At 46.0% G+C, this 4,919-nt stretch overlaps 3 non-coding genes across 3 annotated transcripts; all 3 read right to left on the bottom strand.

The window, feature by feature from the left end:
- LOC144049719 (U1 spliceosomal RNA) lies at window positions 1–164 on the bottom strand. Its single transcript, XR_013293707.1, has one exon. It is a non-coding gene; the product is annotated as a U1 spliceosomal RNA (small nuclear RNA).
- Window positions 165–633: 469 nt separating this feature from the next.
- On the bottom strand, window positions 634–824 carry LOC144049675 (U2 spliceosomal RNA). The gene has a single exon (XR_013293669.1). It is a non-coding gene; the product is annotated as a U2 spliceosomal RNA (small nuclear RNA).
- Window positions 825–4,696: 3,872 nt separating this feature from the next.
- On the bottom strand, window positions 4,697–4,860 carry LOC144049713 (U1 spliceosomal RNA). Its single transcript, XR_013293701.1, has one exon. It is a non-coding gene; the product is annotated as a U1 spliceosomal RNA (small nuclear RNA).
- Window positions 4,861–4,919: the final 59 nt, after the last annotated feature.

The raw sequence follows: 4,919 nt of genomic DNA, 5'->3' as shown, positions 1-4,919 counted from the left end.
CAGGGGAGAGCGCGAACGCAGTCCCCCACTATCAGAAATTATGCAGTCGAGATTCCCACATTTGGGGAATTCGCAGGGGTCAGCACAGCCGGAGTGCAATGGCTGAGACTCACCCTGGGTGAACCACCTTCTTGATCATGGTATCTCCCCTGCCAGGTAAGTATGAGTTGGATGCGGCGCGAGCACGAGAGTCATTCACGCGCACACTATGTGAAGCGATGGTTTCATATCACGTGAACATATCCAAGTAATGCTTTTTTGACGTCACAAGCAGACCAACACATTCGGTTAGGAGTGTGTTGGATGTGCATCTAAAATGCTACTGCCACCTACAGGACCTCCATTCACATGACATGTATACTGTCACGATCACAAAACTTTTAATAACATGACAGCAAAAGTTGCACACAAATGAATATCTTACTAAGATTAAACACTTTATTAGTTTAACCTTCTCCAACAAGGCTGGTGCAGCACCCACTGCACCGTAATGTCCATCTAAAATGCTCCTGTCACCTCATAATGTAAACATCGCGTTTCTATTATTATGCATACGCGAATCAAAATGGCTTACTGATACTTAATAAGTACCGAATTATCCCAAAATTCTAGCGGTTTTTATTTGACAATTTCAGGGATTGCACCGTTCCTGGAGATACTGCAATACCAGATTGATGCGTGGAGTGGACGGAGCAAGCCCCTATTCCATCTCCCAGTTCCAAAAATCAATTTAATATATGGTCCCCGGGTAGGGGACGTATCAGATATTAAACTGATAAGAACAGATTTTCTTTTCATGTTTTTATTGTCACTTTTAAATCAATCACAAGTCACATTTCTCCAATATGGAGCATTCATTTTGTCCTTAACATGACATGTAAAAATAAAAACAATTTAAAAATTTAAAAACCACATTCATATCTATTGTGCAGGAGCGTAGCACTGCATTACTAAGTGGGTCTTCATCCCACCCTCTCAAACAGCGCTTGTCCAGGACCTGCCGAGTCACTCTTTGTGCTCCTTCCTTCCTGCCTCTCCCGGAGAGCCAGGCCGTCGCTGCCGAGACCTTCATCGTGTAGCTCCGGTTCCCTCCTCCGGGCGGGCACAGGCGACGCTTCTTGGTGGGTGTGTCCTTGGCCTGCCGCGTGCAGCTTCGATGGTCCCTGCAGCCATTAAGAGCACAGCCACGGGGGGGGGGGTCTGCCTGTGCCTCCTTACCAGCAAGTTTCTGGAGGTCCACATGGCGTCTTTGATGGCGGCAAGGGTGAGCCAGTCTTCTGCAAACTCCTCCCGGGAACGCTCGACTTGGCTCACCCCATAGAGCACGTATTGTTCATTTAGGACCTCCCTTGCTGGCAAGTCCGGGAATTTTCTCAGGTGGCCGGCTGTCGCCCACAGGTCTACGGCAGCACTGCACTCCCAGAGGAGGTGCCTCACCGACTCCTGGGCGCCACAACCAGGTCGGGGGCAGGTTGAGTGCGCTGACATTCCTCGGGAGTGCATAACGGCCCTGACTGGGAGAATCTCGTGAGCCACCATCCACGACAGGTCCCGGAGTCTGTTTGGGAGGGCAGGATGGTTGACGTTGCGCCAAACTGTTGTGAGCTTGCCGAATGCAAGCCCGCGCACTTGACTCACTGTTTGCCGCTCCTTCATCATTTCCCACCACTGTGCCCGTGATTTGTAAAGGTCTTGAAGGGTCTGCCAGTCCTTGTACCGCTCCCTGTACTGAGGGACCAAGGCCTCATCCTCAAGCAGGGAGCAGTTCAATTTCCACAGACCTCTTCCAATAGTCACTCCAGAAGAAAGTGAAAGGGTGCAAGACAGCATTAGGTGATCTGAGAAAAAGACAGGAGTTAATCTAGCATCAGTCTGTGTCCAACCCCGTGTAAATATGTAATCTATGCGAGAGGCTCTGGTGCCGTCACCACTAAACCAGGTGAAGCCCTCCTCTCTTGGATGCATGGTTTTAAAGCAGTCATCTAATTTGAATACGCGGCACATGTCTTGCAATAAAACCGATGTTTTGTCAATTTTAAAATCCTCCCCGGCTCCCTTCCTGTCCTTCCTATTTAAAATACAATTAAAATCGCCTCCCATAATTAGTGGGTTATGACCGAGCATGTGGGACTGCAAATTCTCTAAAATATCATACCTGTCATGCTTTTCATTAGAACCATAAATATTTAAAATGCTAAAATCCTGTTCTGTAAAAGTTAAGTGTGCTAAAAGTGCTCGTCCGTCTCTCACCACTGTGCTCCCCTTAAAAACAATCTGAGGATTATTTATTAAAATAGCCACTCCATCATTTCTATTTTCGTTTGAACCACTCCATAATGATGGGTGTGGCCACATTTCCTCCCACTGTTTATAATTTCTTAAAAAGGGTATGCCACATTCTTGGATTAAAAACAGATCAGATTTAAAAGTTTTTAAAAATGTTAAAACGCTCTGAGCTCTAATCTTTGACTTCACGCTTCTAACGTTAATAGTTGAGAAGGTGAGGGTCATAGGTATGATTAAAAATTTAAAAAACACAGATAGGGTTACAAAATTTTAAGAGAACATTATTTTTTTTTAAAACAAGGCAGTAGCTAAGGTATTTCTCGAGAGCTTATTTCTTCCTTTACCTCAGCAAAAGGGGCAGAGCTAAAACACTGGTCATCTCTCAGAGGCACTCGAGGTGGTGATCGCTCACGCAACCTTAAATTCATAGTGTTTTTGCTTTTTGGCGTTGATTGCAGTACTATGTTTAAAAAGGAGAGTTCATTTGGTGAGCTCGAGGGGAAGACCCTGAACTCCCCCACCTCGCTATCTGAGCTCCCGGGCCTTCCCCTCTTCTCTGCAGACAGGGGAGACTCAGAGGACCGTTGAGAGGCAAGCCTTTTGTTATTTTGAGCACAAGTGATCTGGGTGTCTTCGCTGTCAGTCTCATTTGGACTGACTTCATTTGACTCACTTGCTGGTATTTCTTGCAGCATTTCACTTTCCTCTGAGCTCCCGATTGGTGGGGCCGGCCTGCTCCCCTCCCCTTGCCCCTCCTCACCTGTCCCCTCTCCACCAATGACAGGATTTGGAGGGAAATTTGAATTTCCTTCAGGACATTCAATTTGTTTGTCACCTTCCTTTTCATTTCCTTGTGCCATTTCTTTTCCAGCCTTCAGTTTGTTGGCAAATGATTTTGGACAATTTCTGTAGAGGTGGTTAGTTTCCCCACAGAGATTGCACTTTCTGCCATTGGTACATTCTTCAAAAGTAAGCCCAATTACTCGACATTTTCTACAAATGGTTTTCTCACACGCTTCCGCCAGGTGTCCATGCTCACCACACTTGCGGCAGAGCTTGGGCTGACCCTGGTAATGTATGTAGCCCCGGTTTTCACCCAAGACTATCATTGATGGGAGATGTTTCAGGCCCTGGAAGCCCTGGGGGTCCTGCCATTGTTGAATGGGTACCCGCCAGGCACAGTTCCAGATGCCGTCCTCATCCCTCACCTTCACAGCCTGGCCTTTTACCGTGCAATATCTACCCAGCCAAAAACAAATGTCTTCTGCATTCACTGTCTCATTAAACATTCTGACAATAACTGTTTTAGCAGCATTGTCAGTCAGTCTTTCAACATTGAACACAGAGAACTGGGCTTTCACATTTTCAAACCGAGTCCAAAATTCGCGAAGGTTCGCAGCAGAGGTGAAACTGAGATCGAATCCTTTACTGAAGGGCAACGTTATTATACAATTCAGATCTTCAGCTTTGAATTGCAGGGTTTGTTGGACAAGCTTTCTGGAAAAGTCCAGCCTGGACATCCACAGAGGCTCGCCACCATCCCTTTCCCGAAACATAAATCGGACACTGTGGTGCCTCCGCATGCCGGCATATGTAGCCGACATGTCGGAGACAACCACTGAGTCACAATTTTTGACAAATAAAAATCCAGCAAACTTACCTTTGTCGTTCTTCTATAACAGAAAGATTCAACAACACAAGACACAATACACAATACCCCTGCAATTGAGTTCGATTCACAGCCACAAAGGCATAGAATTGTCGCTCAACAGAGGCGATCGCAGTCTTTGCCAAAAGGCCGAGAAGCGATACCCACAAAGGGTCAGAGGCAAGAACTCAATTCCAGAGACTACAACTTTAAGTTGCGGTTACACACATCACCCGACACGCCAAACAACGCATCGAACGTGTTGAACATTAATGTGAATGTTTTCAGATGTTCGTGTGTTTGTGCATGTTTTGTGTCACGTGCTTCACGTCGACCCAATAGAATTCGGCATTAAACCATGGATGAATAAATAAACTGAACTCCTTCTGCCGTATGAGAATAGATTTTTAACTGACGAAAATAATTAGTCATTTGCAATAACACTCGGTTGGTATAATGCTGTGGCTGAAACAGAGCAGCCGTTTAATCAACATTTTGACAAAAAGACACTTATTGGCTACTATTGACTACTTCCTGTTTCCTGCTTGTTGGCAAAATGGCAGTAGCACTCGATCGCCGTTAACGTAGTGGAGCTGAACTACCTCTATTCATCAATTTGGACGAGAACCCTTCAAATTATTATAATTATTCCTAACTACAGCTGAAGTACTTTTTAAATTACGGTCAGGGTGTTTCTGTGCGGAGCGAACTCATGTGCATCCTATCCTGATTTTTCTCATGTATTATTATTCACATATTGATCAGGGGAGAGCGCGAACGCAGTCCCCCACTATCAGAAATTATGCAGTCGAGATTCCCACATTTGGGGAATTCGCAGGGGTCAGCACAGCCGGAGTGCAATGGCTGAGCCTCACCCTGGGTGAACCACCTTCTTGATCATGGTATCTCCCCTGCCAGGTAAGTATGAGTTGGATGCGGCGCGAGCACGAGAGTCATTCACGCGCACACTATGTGAAGCGATGGT

Source organism: Vanacampus margaritifer, chromosome 3 (assembly GCF_051991255.1).
Source record: "Vanacampus margaritifer isolate UIUO_Vmar chromosome 3, RoL_Vmar_1.0, whole genome shotgun sequence".
Taxonomy (NCBI): domain Eukaryota; kingdom Metazoa; phylum Chordata; class Actinopteri; order Syngnathiformes; family Syngnathidae; genus Vanacampus; species Vanacampus margaritifer.
Note: the sequence above shows the minus strand (reverse complement) of the source record. Positions and strands in the feature narration are given on the sequence as shown.